Source organism: Canis lupus, chromosome 7 (assembly GCF_011100685.1).
Source record: "Canis lupus familiaris isolate Mischka breed German Shepherd chromosome 7, alternate assembly UU_Cfam_GSD_1.0, whole genome shotgun sequence".
Lineage (NCBI taxonomy): Eukaryota > Metazoa > Chordata > Mammalia > Carnivora > Canidae > Canis > Canis lupus.
Window position 1 is genome coordinate 37,246,082 of NC_049228.1, and position 19,057 is coordinate 37,265,138.

A 19,057-nucleotide genomic window follows, 5' to 3' on the forward strand; every position below is an offset into this window, starting at 1 on the left:
CTTCTAGTACTATATTGGATAACAGTGGTGAGAGTGGACATCCCTGTCGTATTCCTGATCTTAGGGGAAAGGCTCTCAGTTTTTCCGCATTGAAAATGATATTTGCTGTGGCCTTTTCATAGGTGGCTTTTAAGATACTGAGGAATGTTCCCTCTATCCCTATACTCTGAAGAGTTTTGACCAGAAATGGATGCTGTATTTTGTCAAATGCTTTCTCTGCATCTATTGAGAGGATCGTATGGTTCTTGTTTTTTCTCTTGTTGATGTGATCTATCACATTGTTGATTGTTTTACGAGTGCTGAACCAGCCTTGCATCCTGGGGATAAATCCCACTTGGTGTTGGTGAAAATCTTCTTAATGTACTGTTGTATCCTATTGGCTAGTATCTTGTTGAGAATTTTTGCATCCGTGGTCATCAGGGATACTGGTCTATAATTTTCCTTTTTGGTGGGGGCTTTGTCTGGTTTTAGAATCAAGATGATACTGGCCTCATAAAACAAGTTTGGAAGTATTCTGTCCCTTTCTATCCTTCAGAACAGCTTTAGTAGAATAGGTATTATTTCTTCTTTAAACATTTGATAGAATTCCCCTGGAAAGCCATCTGGCCCTGGACTTTTGTGTCTTGAGTGGTTTTTGATTACTGCTTCAATTTCCTCACTGGTTGTTGGCCTGTTCAGGTTTTCTATTTCTTCCTGTTCCAATTTTGGTAATTTGTGGTTTTCCAGAAATGGATCCACTTCTTCTAGATTGCCTAATTTATTGGCATATAGACCCTTTAAGTACGATATAGTGTCCCTCTTCATCTCTTACTACAGTCTTTGGGATAAACCTTAATTTATCTGATATGAGGATTGCTATCCCAGCTTCTTTTTGAGGATCATTTGAATGGTAAATGGTTCTCCACCCCTTCATTTTCAGGCTGAAGGTGTCCTTGGGTCTAAAATGAGTCTCTTGTAGACAGCGAATAGATGGGTCTTGCTTTCTTATCCAGTCCGACACCCTGCATCTTTTGATGGGATCATTTAGCCCATTCATGTTCAGAGTAATTATCAAAAGATATGAATTTAGTGTCATCGTAATACCTATTCAGTCCTTTTTTTTGTGGATTATTTCTTTGGGCTTCCTCTTTCTTTTACAGGGTCCCCCTTAATATTTCTTGCAGAGCTTGTTTGGTGATCACATATTCTTTCAGTTTTTGTCTATCTTGGAAGGTCTTTATCTCCCCTTTTATTCTGAATGACAGCCTTGCTGGATATTCTTGGCTGCATGGTCTTCTCATTTAGTACCCTGAATATGTTATGCCAGCCCTTTCTGGCCTGCTAGGTCTCTGTAGAGGTCTGCTGTTAATCTGATATTTCTCCCATATAAGTTAAGAATCTCTTGTCTCTTGCTGCTTTAAGGATTTTCTCTTTATCTTTGGAATTTGCAAATTTCATTATTAAATGTCGAGGTGTTGAATAGTTTTTATTGATTTTGGGGGGGGGCAGCCTCTCTATCTCTTGGACCCTAATTCCTGCTCCCCTCCCTAAATTAGGGAGGTTCTCAGCTATAATTTGTTCAAATATACTTTCTGGCCCTCTGGCCCTCGGCATTTTCTGGAACCCCAATTATACGTAGATTCTTCCTTCTCAGGCTCTCCTTTATTTCCCTTAGCCTTTCTTCATGGTCTCTTAATTGTTTTTCTCTTTTTTCCTCAGTTTTCTTCCTTACCATCAACTTCTCTTTTATGTTGCTCACTCTTCCACCTCATTAACTCTAGCCATTAGACATCCACTTTGGATTGTGCCTCATTTAATTGATTTTTAATTTCAACCTGATTAGATCTCAATTCTGCAGTAATGAAGTCTCTAGAGTCCTTTATGCTTTTTACCAGAGCCACCAGTAGCTTTTTATTTTTTTTTTTTTTAATTTTTATTTATGATAGTCACAGAGAGAGAGAAAGAGAGGGGCAGAGACACAGGCAGAGGGAGAAGCAGGCTCCATGCACCGGGAGCCCGATGTGGGATTCGATCCCGGGTCTCCAGGATCGCGCCCTGGGCCAAAGGCAGGCGCTAAACCGCTGCGCCACCCAGGGATCCCCACCAGTAGCTTTTTAATTGCACTTTTTGATTGCACTGAATTGGCTTTCAGACTTTGAATTGTAATCCATATTCTGTAACTCTGTGGCAGAGAGTACCATTTCTCATCCTTTCTTTTGTGGTGAATTCTTCCTTCTAGTCATTTTGCTCAGTGCAGAGTGGCTTTATGAATGGGCTGAGTCAAAAATATCAACTGCAACCTAAGTAAATTTCACCCTAGATGATTCTGATGAGGTCAAAGACCAGAAAATGAAAACAAAGATCAGAACTGAATAAAACAAGAGGACCACTAACGTGAAAAACAAATTTTAAAACAAGTAGTAAAAAATAAAAGGCCAAAAATCCTAAAGAAGAAGAAAAATAAGAAAAAAGAGGAGAGACAAACAAAAGTAAAGAGAAAAAAAAAAGGGGTGGGGGGGATTGGGAGATGGTGGTGGTGAAGAAGTTGTAGAGGGAGAATGTAGTCTACCTGAGAGGTCCTAGAGGGTGATCCTCTTGGTTCTGAGTGTATTAAGTTCTGTATATTAGAAGATACTCAATCCCAAATTCATATAAATTTGGGATCTTTTTTTTTTTTTTTTTTTTTTTTAATTTGGGATCTTTTAGCAATTCTTGTAGAAAGCCCCAACATTGACCACCAAAACATAACAAGATAAAAGAGGGGGGCAGAATGGGAATGAAGAGAGAATATAATCTCACAGAAGGAACCAGCACAGTATTCCACTTGGTTCTGGGTGCATGCTGGTCATGTTTTAGAAAGTATTAACTTCCACCATTGTAGAACAAAACGAGACAGAGAATAAATAAAAAATACAAAACAAAAACCCATATCTCGTTTATGTCCCAAAATTAAATTGAATATGTTGAAGGGAATCCAGAAGTGAAAAATATATCTAAGACATGTAAGTAGAAATATGAAAGTCAAAAACGAAGAAACTTAAATTTTTAAGAAGAACTTGCTAGAAGTGAAAACTGTTCTCTCTGCAGTGTTCTGGCTGTTCTCTCTTTAAATCTCAGGTCGAATTCATTGGTGTTCAGGGTGTTTTGAAAGTTATCTAGGTAAGTTGGTGAGGATCAGGTGAGTTGAGGACCCCTATTCTTCCGCCATCTTACCCCTCCTCTGGGTAATTTTTTCTTTTTCTCCTCCCCCCCCCCCGCCCACCCACCTGCGGGCAGGAGGCGGGCCCTCTGGGTCATTTTTAAATTGAACTGTGCGATCAGGTTATTCTGAAACTCAAGTCTGGGTGATAGCCTGTATTCCATCCAATATTTTATACCCATTATGCTCAAAACATATCTCCATTCTGACTTGGACCTCTGAGGTTACTCTATTATTTTATAGTCTTTTACCTTTAAAACTTCAAGACAGTCCTATTAACAAAATAATGTCTTAATTTCAATAAGTCCAGTCATGATTCTTCTTGGAACCAGTCTTATTCCATTTGTTTCAAAGATTTTTTTTTTCATATTTGCCTTTTAAAAGGGCATGGAATGATCTTTTATGTTTTCTCTTTCATGGAGAAAGCCAGTCAAGAATGTGAGAAGGTGAATCTTTCTAGTAAAATTGTAATTGAAGAAAAAAAAAATGAACAAGCTAGTTTAAAATAAAGTTGACGTTGGTCTTATTCCATCTGTCTCATTTCTATCTTTGGAAAGAAAACAGTTCTTCTGTATTTTCTTTGAATGTTTAACCTTTCTTTAATTTTCATAGCATGAGCAGCAAGGATTTATAACTACAGACTCAAAACTTTCTAGGTCAGAAAGTACAGTAGGCCCATTTAATTTTGTTGCCTTTTTGTTTTTTACTAATTTATGCCTCTTTTTTGGAATTTGCTGACTTGTTCTTATCATATTTCGTCTTTCAGAGACAAAAATATTCTTTGTTGAGCTTCTCCTCTGTTTCCTACCAGATAATATTTGTGGGGTTTTTGTTGTTAAATAGATTTTAAACATCATCTTAAAGGATGTGGCCATTTTTCCTAAATTTGTTTCCTTAGGTAAGAGGTAGTGAAAGACAGACACTTGTATGTCAGTTCAGTTGAGCAAGTATTTATAAATATCTGTTGTGTGCCTCTGGCACTGTGATGGCACAAGAAGTAACACGTTTTCTTGCTTCAGACACTTGAATGCCGCTTAGGGAATAATCTACATGCATGAAATAATTCGTGGAAAATCGTGAAGCAATAAATAAGCAAGACCATATCAACTAGATACTTTTTAAAAACTATAGTGCTTATTTCATTTTAAAAAATAAGCCTTTAGGGATCCCTGGGTGGCGCAGTGGTTTGGCGCCTGCCTTTGGCCCAGGGCGCGATCCCGGAGACCTGGGATCGAGTCCCACATCGGGCTCCCGGTGCATGGAGCCTGCTTCTCCCTCTGCCTGTGTCTCTGCCTCTCTCTCTCTGACTATCATAAATAAATAAAAAATTAAAAAAAAAAAGATTAAGAATGCTTTAAAAAAAATAAGCCTTTGGAAATGTCATGTAGAACTTATATTACCTAGTATCTCACACTGCAACTGGACTTTTTCTAAGGCCAGATAGTAAAGACTCTCACAATTTCCTTTCATCCTTCTCTTAACTTGTCCTAAGGCCTCCTTTTCAGTACCTGCTCCAAATCCACTGTCTGTGTGGCCATCGGAGGCGACGCAGACTATTGAGCCCCAATTCCAACACTATTTGGCCTCTGATGAGTTACATAACCTATCAGTGCCTGGGTTTGCTTCCTAGTAAACTGGAGGTGCTAATAAGGGCTCCTTGACAGAGATGTCATGAGGATATGAGGTCATGTACACATGGCAAGAGTGAGCACAGTGTTTTTATTCTCATAATCTGTGATGATGCTTATTCCTGACAACAAACAAACATTCTATGATATGTATTTGAACCTAAAGATTTTTTGGAATTTTGAATTTTTTTATTCTGCTCTATAACGTCTGTTTTAATAGTGTTACCCCCTCGATTTTTGGAGTGATTTGGTGTTACCAAAAAGGGCACATTTATCATCCTTTGACTTTTCAGATCTTCAATTAGCTTTTCATCTTTCCTCTTTACTTCTTCTATTAAATAAATATTCATTAATCATGCCTTACTGCCTGCCAGGTTCTATATGAGTGCTCTCCACTAGCTTACATGTTCTTCTCAGAGAGGGGTTCTGTCCTGTTGATGATGGTGACAATTGTAACAATTACTGAACACAATGTCATGTGTCTTGCTATCACTAAAAAATTTATTTTCAAAAGCAGTCAACAAGATAGGTATTTTAATATTGCAATTAAAGTATGAAGTGTGATTAAAGTGCCATTCAGCATTATCTCTGCTCTTTGTAATCTGCCAAATACTCGATTATTCTCAGAGTTTCCCAAAACAGACTTGTACACTGTAGGAGAATGTGTTCATTCAGCAGACAATCCTTCACTGATGGTTCTGCATTTAGCACTAGCCTGGGCACTCGTCAGAAGTTCTGGTTTTTAAAAGATTTTATTTATTTATTTATTTATTTATTTATTCATTCATTCATTCATTCATTCATTCACGAAAGACAGAAGCAGAGGAAAAAGCAGGCTCCCTGTGGAGAGTGTGATGTGGAACTCCATCCCAGGACCCTGGGATAACGACTTGAGCCAAAGGCAGATGCTCAACCACCAAGCCATCCAGGTGCCCCCATTGTTGGAAGTTCTAAAAAGTGACAGTGCATGGTACTTAACAGGGCACACTCCACATTCACATAGCTCTGGGTTCAAATCTTAGTTCTGCTACTTACTTTCTATACAAACTAGAGCCAGTTACTTATGTCTCTCTATCCTCATCTATAACATGAGAAAAATAGTAAGGTTTCTATGAGAATGAAATGAAATAAGATGTAAACTGTTAGCACAGTACATTAACTGTTCTGTGAATATGGCATATTATCAAGAGCTCTTTTAGGAGAACAGAGTGGGGGCAGCTATCCGATGAGCTTGAATTTCTTTCCTTTTTTTTTTTTTTTTTTTTTTTTTTTGAGTAGGCTCTACCCCTAGCATGGAGCCCAGTACAGGGCTTGAACTCACAACACTGAGACCAAGGCCTAGCTGAAATGGAGTTTAATGCTTAGCCAACTGAGCCATCCAGGTGCCCCCTCAGTGGGCTTGAATTTTAACTGTCACGTGAGGACAGAAAAGGAGGCTGTCAAGACTGAGCCAAGGAACCCAAATAGGGTATTCGTGCTAGGAGCTCCACATATAGCCAGGACCCTTGATGGATTGGGGGGGGGGGGGGGGGATGTGGGCGGTAATCCGCCTAATAGAAAAGGGATTTTTTTTTTCTGTTTCTGCCTTGACATTATGTTGAAGAGAGGGGCTTCCCCGAGATGTTGTAACTATAGCTCTATTAACCCCGAGATTTGGGGTTCACATGAATGCTTTCCTCAGCTGAGAATTTTTTTTTCAAGATTTTATTTATTCATGAGAGACAGAGAGAGAGAGAGAGGCAGAGACACAGGCAGAGGGAGAAGCAGGCCCTATGCAGGGAGCCTGACGTGGGACTCGATCCCGAGACCCCAGGATCACGCCCTGGGCCAAAGGCAGGCGCCAAACTGCCTCAGCTGAGAATTAATATAAAAACTGACCTGGTTGCTAACACAACCTGGGATACCTGGCAAAAGCTATCTGGAAGGAGTGATCCTAAATCAGCCTGCACAAAACTCCCACCTGGGAAGCCCCTCACTGCAGAGGCTCAGAATTACAGAATCTCAAAATTACAAGATAATCCACCATGAATAAGAGTCCACAAAAACAACAAAATACATTTAGACTCCCAAGAATTTAAAACAGCATGTTCTGACTTCTAAAATGTGGGATAAAAAAACATGGGAAAAGATCATATAAAAAAATCAAAGGCATCTTAGATGTTACCATATGTGACTTCTAGAACTATAAGATAGTCACAGAAATAAGCTGAATGGACAAATTAAGTAGCAAATTGTACACAGCCAAAGAAAAAAGTACTTAGTTGGATATTGTGAATTTTATTAAAAGATTTATTGAGAGAGCAGGGGAGAGACAGGGGAAGAGGGAGAAGCAGACTCTGCACTGAGCAGGGACCCCAAGTCGGGGCTTGATCCCAGAACCCTGAGATAATGACCTGAGCTGAGATCAAGAATCTGTCAGTCAACTGACTGAGCCACTCAGGCACCCCTGAGTGAGTGGATGTTGTAAATTTTGATTATGAATTCAAGCTCCTGGCTTGGTTACAGTACAAAAATATTAAGAGAAGTTATAAAAGAGAGGTTGAGTGATATAGATGACATAGTAAGGACATCTCATGGACATCTAATGGGAGTTGTAGATGGAGACAGTGATGTCAGTTGGGGAGGGACCATCTTTAAGGATATACTAATGGTTTGCCAACATTGATAAATCAAACACTGAGATTCAGTAATCACAGAGTCCTAAGCAGAGTAAAAGATTGCCACGTAGAATACATGGCAAGAAATAACTCCAGTGGGGCAGTTGGCTTTTTAATTGGAGCTCAGGATTTTATGACTGTCTCGGGGACACCCGGGGACTATTTTCCAGAGCTGTCTTCACTTACCTTTATGGATGACCTTAGAAGGGTCCCGTACGTCACTTCATTTCATTCTGACAACAAAGAAATAAAGGCTCCTAGAGCAGAAGTAATTGGAGTACAGTTACACAGCTAATAAATACAGGAGCCTGTTTTCAAATGGAGGAGGGAAGGACTCCAGAATCAGAACATCACTTCATGCTCTATTCTGCCTCCAGGCTTCACTTCATATCTTGAAGTAGAAATTCTGCCACTTAGGAATGATAAGGAATTATATTCTTGAAAATAAACTACAGTACAATAAATTCAGTACAGTAGTAAACTGTAAATTTTAAAACTAATTTTTTTTGTTAAGATTTAACATTAGCGGTTGCCTGTTTTACTGATGCTTTCCTTGCATTAAAAAAAAATAAGTTTAGGGGCACCTGAGTGGCTTACTCGTTTGACTCAGTTTCAGCTCAGGTCATGTTCCACACTGGGCATGCAGTCTGTTTCTCCTTCTGCCTGTCTCCCCACTCATGCTCTCTTTCTCTCTCAAATAAATAAATAAAATCTTAACAACAACAACAAAAAAAGTCAGCCATCTTCTTTTGAGGCCTAAATGTGTATTTTATTCTTGACATGTAAATAGTAAGGCTTTTGTAGCATTTAAAGTATATTCATTAGAAAAGAAAGGAATGCATAAAAGTGTTGAAATCTGTAGGCACCTGGGTGGCACAGGTAGTTAAGCTTCCAGCTCTTTTTTTTTTTTTTTTAAGATTTTGTTTATTATTTATGAGAGACACACAGAGAGAAAGGCAGAGACACAGGTAGAGGGAGAAGCAGGCTCCATGCAGGGAGCCCGACGTGGGACTCAATCCCGGGTCTCCAGGATCACGCCCTGGGCTGAAGGTGGCACCAAACCACTGAGCTACCTGGGCTGCCCAGCTTCCAGCTCTTGACTTCCACTCTGGTCATGGTCTTGGGGTCGTGGGATGGCCCCCGTGAGGCTCTGGACTCAGAATGAATTTGCTTGGGACTCTTTCTCTTCCCTCTGCCCCTCACTCCATGCCCCGAGGCATGTGGGTGCACGCGCGCTCTCTCTCTTTCTAATAAATATTTTTAAAACATACTGAAATCTGTTTTTGAGTAGACTAAAATTAATCTCTGAACATTTTATCACCATCAGGAGGACAAGACTTTGCCATTTACCAACATTTTTTTTTTTTTGCATACCTTAGTCTAAAGGACAGAAAGGTAAGAACCGTGATAAAGTTGTTCTCTTACTTGCAAAGACTAATTCAGGAGGCCCCAATGCCCAATTTTCAGAAAAATATCTCTCTAAATGGCTTCTTTTAACTGTTGCAGTACTTTGCACGTAATAGACCTTCTTTTTTTTTAAGATTTTATTTATTTATTCATGAGAGACACAAAGAGAGAGAGAGAGAGAGAGAGAGAGAGAGAGAGAGAGAGAGGCAGAGAACAGCCAGAGGAGAAGCAGGCTCCATGCAGGAAGCCCGATGTGGGACTCGATCCCAGGACTCCAGGATCACACCCTGGGCCGAAGGCAGGCGTCAAACCGCTGAGCCACCCAGGGATCCCCCATAATAGACCTTTAAATATTTGATTGACTTCATACCAAAAGGACCAATGTTTTTTTAGTCCCTTTTTTTTTTTTTTTAACCATTCCTAGTTGAATTACTGTTCTCTAAAAACTGAGCGCATCATATACATGGATTCAATTTTGAGAACATGGGTGTCTTTCTGAAGGTTTCCTCATAGCATTAAAAAACATCCATTTACACCCCTTGATGTTTCCTTCAGTGAGTACTTTGCCTCCAGGTGCTATTTCTGTCCGATTTGGTCCTTGTAATTATATGCTTTCCTTCCTCAAACAATTCCGCCCACAGATACGGAAACAGCCACATTGGCTGGATCTTCCATCTGTATCTCTGTATTGTATTCCCCATCACAATTTCTCAGAGCCCCATCCTGGGTCCTTGTCAAGTATGTGGTTGCTCAGATATACCCCATTGCAGCTGTAAATGCCTTGACAGTGAGGAAGGCGGCATCAAGCTGTAGAACCAGAGGGTACAAAGCGCCCCCTCCCCCGTACCACCTGTTTGCCTGATACATCCTGCGTGTCTGTACCTTTTTTCCTAATGATACTTCCCCCACAGAACGTGCAGGATACTTTTTTAAAACTCCACTTCTTTTGCCAGATTTCTGCCAGACCCTGTGAAGATTTTTTTTTACATATATACGGAAATAATTCAAGGAAAATTTTATATAGTGAGACTGTGTTAATACTTTTCTGAATTTTTTTTCTGGAAATAGAATTTTCTGAGTGGAATATACTGACAAAGGAGTTGTGTGGGAAGATAAAATTCTTTAAAATTAGAGTTATTAAGCTTTAGCTATGTTCAGTGTATGTACTTGAGAAATAATTTATTCCAGGATACCGTGCCAATTAATAAATTGAGTATTCTTGGAAAAGATAGTTCAGGGCAGCCCTGGTGGCTTAGCGGTTTAGTGCTGCCTTCAGTCCAGGGCATGATCCTGGAGACCTGGGATCGAGTCCCACATCAGGCTCCCTGCATGAGGCCTGCTTCTCCCTCTACCTGTGTCTCTGCCTCTCCCCCTCTCTCTGTGTCTCTCATGAATAAATAAATAAAATCTTAAAAAAAAAAAGATAGTTCATTCCTGTATACTTTAGGGAAAGATAGAAAATATACTTCCAAATGCATTACTAATGTTGGAGGTGATGAATTAGATTTTGTTACTAATTGATCTAAAGTAAAATATGTAAAAAATAAAAGAATCCTTTTTTAAAGGTAGCCAGAGGGAAAAAAAAAGGAGAAATACGAGGTTTTGGGAAGTGGGGTAATAACTTTTTAAGATGGTTGCAAGCTTATAGAGAAGTTACAAGAATAGTGTAGAGAATTCTCCTGTATCCTTCAGATGGATTCACTGATTGTTTCATTTTTGCCCTTTTGCTTTATCATTTTGTTCTGCTCTGTGTGCATATGTAAATATATGTATATATATTTGTGTTAACACATTTACGCATATACACACAGACTTTCTTCTGAACCATTTCAGAGTACATTCCAAACATGTCTTTTACTTGTAAATATATTGGAAGGTGAATTTCCTAAGAATAAAGACATTCTCTTACATAACCACAGTGTAGTTATCAGTCTGGAAATGCAATGTTGATGTAATACTGTTATCTATTCTGCAGTCCATATTCAAATTTTGACAGTTGTCTTAAATAATACCCTTTACAGCTGCCTTTTTTTCCCAGTCCAGGATCCCACACATCAAACATTGCATACTGTGTTTTCTTAGCCTCTTTTAAATTGGAATATTCCTCGGTCTTTCTTCTTTATTGATCTTGACATTTTTGAGGACAGGACAATTATTTTGAAGCCCCAAATGATTGGCTATAGGCTACGCATCTTTGTCAAGAACACCAGAGAAGTGAAATTATGTCCTTTTTAATGAATCCTGTCAGGAGGAATATATATTAGTTTGTCCCATTTTGGGGGATCTTAACTTTAATCACTTGTTCAAGGTGGAGTTATCCAATGAAACTTGTACCTACTCATTTTTGACATCCATTCTTGACTTAGTTAGTTATTACTGTGATGGTTGCAAAGAAGCAATTTGCTTTATAACCATTATCCTTTCTACGTTTATTAATTGGTATTCTACTGAAGAAAAGCATTGTCCTTCATACCTATTTATCTGTTTATGTATATTACCTATAAGCCTTGGATTCCTATCTTATCAGTGAATTATAATCTATTATCTTGATGCTCTAATGGTGCTACATTTTGCCAGTTGGGAACACTTCAGGCTGTTTACTTCATCCTTTTGGCATTTCCCCATCTCTCTGGATTTACTTGCTTTCTGCACCACAAAGTATTCCAGGTTCATCTTGTACTTTCCTTTCTCTGTAGTCTTGGAATCAACCATTCCTCGAAGGAACAATGGTTGCTTTTAGTGGAGGATAGTCTTTAGAAACCAAGAACTAGGAGCTAGGTATATTCAGTGGTACTGGGCCATTGCTTCTAGATTTAAAAATATATATTTTATTAATTTATTTGGGAAAGAGAGAGCAAGCAGGGGGAGGGATAGAGGGAGAGGAAGAAGTCGGCTCTCCACTGAGCAGGGAGCCTGACACAGGGCTCTATCTCAGGACCCTGAGATCATGACCTGAGCTGAAGGCAGATGCTCAACTGACTGAGCCACCCAGGCACCCCTCTTCTAGATTTTTTGATACATAACACTAAGAGATATATGTATGTATGCATGTATTTACTTCTATATCTAATCTTAAAAACCCTGAGTTCATGTGACCCCTCTAATTCCAATCTAAAATCACAGGATTTATTCTAGTCTCCATTATCATAGAGAATTTGTTAGGTTGTCTTTTTTTTTTTTTTTTTTGGTCCTATATTAATTATACCTGTGGCTTTATTTCAATTATTCCAGGGCACATATATAAATAGGTCTTTAATTATTGTTAATGAGTTTAATTACTTTAATTTTTTTGGAATCTTAATAGTTGAGTAATTTTTTTAAAAGTTTTATTCAAATTCCAGTTAGTTTAACATACAGTGTTATATTAGTTTCAAATGAACAATATAGTGATTCAACACTTTCCTACATCACCTGGTGCTCATCACAACAGGCCACTCCTTCAATCTCATCACCTAGTTCCCTCATCACCCTACCACCTCACCTCTGGTGATCATCACTGTGGTCTCTAGAATTAAGAGTCAATTTCTTGGTTTGCCTTTCTCTGTCTTTTCTTTTTTTTCCCCCTTTTGCTCTCTTGTTTTGCTTCTTAAATTCCACATATGAGTGAAGTCATATGGTATTTGTCTTTCTCTGACTTATTTCACTTAGTATTATCTATGTCATTGCAAATAGCAAGATTTCAACCTTTTTTATGGCCAAATAATATTCTGTTGTGTGTGTGTATGTGTGCATATACATACGTACATACATATATACCAAGTCTAATAGTTGAGTGATCTTTTGATGCAAATTGAAATTATAAAAATAAAAAGTAAAGTGATCCATTGAGTTTGCCAAATGATTATTTGATGTGCACAGATGGTGTAGGGACATGGTTGAAGCTTATTTCTAACTTTTCAATCTATGCTTAGTTGCAAATTCAGGCTATCATTAAATACAAAATCAGAGCCAAAAAAAACTTAAGGTAATTGTATCACTTCCCAGTGGTAATAATACCACTTACCAGTGGTAATAAGGAATTTCTTTACTAGTTTGCTTCATTTATAAGGTAGTGATCTCAGGGTCATGAGATCAAGCCCTACATCAAGCTCCATGCTTAGCACACAGTATGCTTAAGATTCCCTCCTTCTGCCCTTCCTGCTCGTGCTCTTTCTTTAAAAGAAGTAAATAAATCTTTTTTAAAAATGCGATTTCTGACACACACTAATTGCCCAGTAAGTGTTAGCTGTTAGTATCGTTCAGCTAAATGGTATGGATTAGCCACTGAAGGTACTAAGTATGAAATAACTCGAGCCAGCCTCTGCGCAGTCAAAAATCTGAATATAACTTTTAACTTCACAAGAACTTTGCTGACAGCCAACTGTTGATGGGGGGGCCTTACCAATAACTTAAAACAACTGATTAACATATTTTATATGCCATATGTATTATGTACTATATTCTTACAATAAAGTAAGCCAGAGAAAAGAAAATATTATAAAGAAAATCGTAAGGAAAATAGATTTATAGTACTGTATTTATTTAAAAATCCATATATAAGTGGACCCATGCAGTTCAAGTCCTTATTGTTCAAAAGTCAACTGTATATGTAGCATGTTCTTTTTCTTCTGTTTTGTTGAATTCTTTTTTCACATCAAAATATCTTTCTTCTTCATAGCCCATAGTAAATACATAATTTTTTCCTTTTAGGGGTTAGTTGTAGACATAGTGTCAGCCATAAGTAGCATCTCATACCAAGATTGAGGTTTTGGGTCATAGTGTAAATAACAGTTTAATATCTTATAATGTATTTTTCTCTAACCTTTTTGAACTTGGAAAACTTGGCCTTACCAGCTAATAGAATAATAAAGATAATTGTGAGAGAAAGGACATAATAGAGAAATAGGATAGGAGTAAGAATAATAGAAATAATCTAGAATTCTGATGAAAGGACATAATAGAGAAATAGGATAGGAGTAAGAATAATAGAAATAATCTAGAATTCTGATGATTTTTTGATAGAAATTTGTTATCGAACAAGAGAGTGTGAATAATATGAATAAATCCATTTTAGATTTTGTTGGGGGGAGTTCATGAAACAGGTTTTAAATACTATTTTTGTATTGTGGTAGAATTGTAAATTACTGAAAACCCTGTTCAGGAAAATAAAAAAAAAGAAAAGAAACATAAAGTGGAAAGAGCCAGGCAGAAATATGGAAAGACTAAATAAAAAGTAACAGGAGTGCCTGGGTAGCTTGGTCAGTTAAGCATTCACTCTTGGTTTGCGGCTCAGGTCATGATCTCAGGTTCGGGCTATCAAGCTCCACTAGGGCTCTGCACTCAGCATGGAGCCTGCTTAAGATTCCCTGTCTCTCTCTCTGCTCTTCCACCCTCTCCAAAAAAAATTAACAAGAGTGCTTAAAAACTGACCCTAGTAGGATTTTCCAGGGAAAGCACTCATAAAATAGCACTTCCTTCACCTTTTACCAATTTTCTCAGTTTCAAGAACTATTTTTTTCTTTTGTATTCCCAAAAGGACACTGCATTTTACAGTTTTACATTTCTTTCTTTAAAATTGTTTTATTATTTGAGAAAGAGAGAGTGAGTGTAAGAAAGAGCGAGCATGAGCAAGGAGAGGGGCAGAGGGAGAGGAAGAAGCAGACTCCCCACTCCTCCCCAGTGAGCAGACCTCTTCACTGAGCAAGGAGCCCCACACGAGACTCGATCCCAAGACCCTGAGATCGTGACCTGAGTCAATGGCAGACACTCCACCAACCGAGCCACCCAGGTGCCCCTCTTGGTTAAAGTTTAAAAGATAATTGTAAACTTTTACATTGGTCAGGAATGAAATCATTAATATTTTTTTAGTACTCTTTGTTTTTCGGAAGATGAAACATTTAGATGTTTATGCTTGAGAATGATCAAATTTGCTGACTTCCCACAAAGAATAACCTTCACAAAAATCAAAAGGTTTAAGTGAAGCACAACTTCAGCATTGCTGTTTGTCTGTCATCACCTTCTCCCTCTGTAGTGTGTCCTCAGGGAGAGAGGGACCTGTATCTGGAGGTGATGGGACAGGCAGTGAGGGGCCGTGATTAGGAGGAGGGTGGGTGCCTGGTAAGCAGGTGGTTCCTCGTCCTGTGCAATCTTCTAGTGCACTGCTGTTCCCCGACCTCTGGTGGCAAAGTCCACTGTCTTTTACTTCCCACATCCAGTCAGTAGTCCAAACTGTGAACTCTGCTTCTGTGGTCTGTTGTATTCCTGTTTCCAGCACTGCCCCCTCAAGTGCTGACCTCACTGCTCCCTCATCCCTCATCCCTTACCTCCAAGAGTCTGCACAGAGCACATTTTCTCTCACCCTGGCCCTTGGGTCAGCAGCCTTAATGCCTTCTCAGTCTATCCACACAACGTCTGAATCAGAGCAGCTCAAATTACAGTCTGCAGTCGGGTGAGAGTCCACCAGAACCTGCCAGCATGGAAAGCACTCCACAATTGAGAGTGTTCAGAAACTTCTGTGGCATTTCAATGGAGTAAGTGTTACCTGGATATAATCATAATACATACAGCATTTGTGTTTTATTTATTTTTTTAAAAGATTTTATTTATTTATTCATGATAGACATAGAGAGAGAAAGAGAGGCAGAGACACGGGCAGAGGGAGAAGCAGGCTCCATGCCGGTAGCCCGACGTGGGACTCGATCCCGGGACTCCAGGATCACGCCCTGGGCCAAAGGCAGGCGCTAAACCGCTGAGCCACCCAGGGATCCCAGCATTTGTGTTTTATACGTCTTTTCCCTCCTCTCCTTTTTTCCTAGTAGGTGAGTCATGGCCTACTGGAAGGGGGAAAAAAGCTGCTCTTCCACAACAGAGAGTGTGAGAAACACTGGTTTAAATTCCTTTGTCATTTTGATCTAGCCCCACCTCGAGTGATCAATCTCATCACTCCCTTCTTTCCTATAGACTCCTTTTTCAAAGTCCAATAGTTTGTTCTTAAAACACACACTGTATTTGCTCACTGTTTTATTTAGCTTATGCTTGTTCCTTCTCTTGAAACTGCCTTTCCATGCACTTAGGATAGGGTGGGGGTAGAGAGCTTCACACGTCCCATCCACTCTCTGCTGGATCAGCCCTCCTGGCTGATGGCACTGACCAGAGTTGAGGATGAGCAGGGCAGCAACTCAGGCTGAAGTTCCTGGAGCCAACACTCAGCCTGTGTGAGGAAAGCAGGGACAAGTGTGCTGGGCCCATGCTGGGCTCCACCAGTTAGTGTGAGCTACAGCTATGCATCTTGTCTGTTTCTCAAGCAAAGGTGTGTTGATCTAGAGAGGCTGATTTAATAACTCATTCATATCAATACCTTCATGGATATTTGGTTCCTCTCCTCTGTGGTCTCAGGAATATTTGGTAGTCTTTGGTTCTTCTATTCCTCCTTACCTATGTTTAGCTCTATTTACCTTTTCTATGTCTAGCAGGTCTACCTGTTTGATTCTGTTCTAGTTTCATCTCTCTTCCCTATTTCTACTATGTTTTGTAATAGAATATTCTTTTTTTTTAAGATTTATTTTAGAGAGAGTATGCATGCACAAGTAGGGGAGAGGCAGAGGGAGAGAATCTCAAGCATACATACACATACACACACACAACAGATAATTTCTGTTTTATTTCTGTCTTATTCTGTTCATCTGTAGCGGGAGACTGAGGTTGTTTCCTCTCTTGGCTATTATTTAAAAAAATGCTGTGAACATGAGGTACATATATCTTTACAAGTTAGTGTTTTTCATTTCCTCTGGCTATATTCCCAGATAAGGAATTGCTGAATCATATGGTAGTTCAGTTTTTAATTTTTTGAGGATTCTCCATGCTGTTTTCTATGGTGGCTGCATCAGTTTGCATTCCCACCAAGAGTACGAGGGTTCCTTTTTCACCACATCCTCATTAGCATTTGTTGTCTCCTGTCCTTTTGATGAGAGCTGTTCTAACAGGCATGAGATAGTATCTCATAGTGATTTTGATTTGCGTTTCCCTGATGACTAGTGATGTTGAACATCTTTTCATGTACCTGTAGCCCTTTCATAAGTCTTTGTGTGTGTGTTTTTCAAGATTTTATTTATTTATTTATTTATTTATTTATTTATTTATTTATTTATTTATGAGAAAGAGATGGGGTGAGGAGCAGAGGGAGAGAGAAACTCAAGTAGACTCTGGTGTAGACCTCACTCAGAGCCTGACAAGGCTCAATCCCATGACCCTGAGATCATGACCTGAGCCAAAACCAAGAGTCAGATGCGTAACTGTGTCACCCAGGCGCCCCTCTTCTGTTCATTTTTAAATCAGATTTTTTGTGTTTTGTTTTACTATCGTATGACTGACTTCTTGTTATATTTTGGGTACTAACCTTGGAATATAAGCTTGTAGGTGAGCTGTCTCATCTGTCTCTGTCTTCTCCCACTGTATCTAGTAAATGTGGGAGGTTTTTTGTTTTGTTTTGTTTTGTTTTGTTTTGTTTTGTTTTTGGTAAGTGTATCTTATTCGTAGTAGACAATTAGGATTGATTACATTAACATCAGGCTAGTTCAGTTAAAGCACTCCACTTCTGAGGTCGAGGTTCAGGCTCCACGTGGAGATTTGTTTGCTTTGTTTCCTGCCCTGCTACTAAGCCTTCAGTGCCAGCCAAATGTGTGCTTTGGGGTACAAAGACCAATGGATAAAAAATGAAGAATTAGTAACTGTGTAGCATAAACAGTTCAGAACTAGTATTCTCCTGGCTGTGGGGCAGGAGCATCATATTCCTATTCAAAGGGCAACCTTACATCACTGCTTTTCAAGATAAGGAAACGCAGCCAGTAAAGGTGGCAGAAGAAAAAAGTGTGAGTTTGCCTGAAACTGTAATTTTTGGGTAGATAACTAGCAATCACAGCTCACATAACAATGAACCAGGAAGCAATATTTGTTTTAGCCTTGAAGCAGTAAAAGACAACAGAGGACTTGAGAACTAAGAACAAGAATTGTTGATTGTTAGAGTTTGCAGGAATCTTAAAGGAAACTTTAAATCCCAAAAAAAGAGCTAATATCAGAGCTTAAGTTCCAGATTCATGGAATCAGTATGTTGACCGTATTCCAGGAATTTCATTTTGTATCATGTCTGAAATTGCTAAGCAATAAGACAAAATTTGAAACTGACTTCAACAAAAGAGGTGGCATTTTAGAACTCTGGTGTTTAAACTATATGAAGCACAGAAGTGTCATGAATACCATCTGTGAGATTGAAGTGACGGGTTGAGATGAGGTGGTGCTCTACGCTGAACAGTTACAATATAGGCCAGGATTTTACAAACTGCGTTTTCTTGTCAGCATGAAGAGGCAGGAAGCAGAATGGCAGAGCGGTGCAGGACAGAAAAATGGGAATATTCATGAAAATTGGTGTTGAGACAAACTGAAGATAATCTGTTTCTTTTCATTACAGTGAGCACATGCCAGCATTTCTGTTGATACTTTTGTAAGTTAGGTTGAAAGAACCTATTAGTTGCTATTTCGTGTCTTCCTTGTCCCATGTCTTAAAGGCAATGTATATGACTGAGTAGACTGGGGACTGGCTGCTGCTGCTTTTTTTTTGCTTTTTTTTTTTTTTGTCAGATTTTATTTATTCACTTGGAAGAGAGAGAGAGAGAACACACAAGCAGGGGAGTGGCAGGCAGAGGAAGAGGAAGAAGCATTTTCTTTGCTCAGCAGGAGGGATCATGACCTGAGCCCAAGGCAGCTCCTTCGGGACTGAGCCCCCCAGGCGCCCCTGGAGATTGTAGTCGTGAATTTCAGTGGGCCTGCAGCAGCAGCCCCCTCGCCTTCGAGGGTCTGTTTCAAACCTTCTCTGAGCTTCCTCCTTCCACAGATACCCTACTCCTTATTTCCCTGAGACAGATCCTTTATGGACTACAAATGCCTCTAACTTAACTCTGGTGTAAAACACACACACACACACACACACACACACACATCCTTCTGTGACAACGGGAAACATGGCCCATCTCTTTAAGGGCATTCACCTGGCCTGTGTCCTGGATGCCATCCCACTTCTCAGTCTGTGCTGTCTCTCCTGTTACCCTTAACTACTCCCTTTCAGCTGGCCCTTTCCTGGGCCATACATATCTCATTCTGGAAAAAGAGAGGAAACCTATTATTTAAGATCAACATGAGTGGTTTCTCTCATATGT

The 19,057-nt window shown here is 39.3% G+C and overlaps 1 protein-coding gene across 4 annotated transcripts in view; it reads left to right on the forward strand.

Moving 5' to 3' along the window:
- Positions 1–19,057, forward strand: part of CNST (consortin, connexin sorting protein) — a 122,416-nt gene that overhangs the window by 18,156 nt on the left and 85,203 nt on the right. The window lies entirely within an intron of this gene.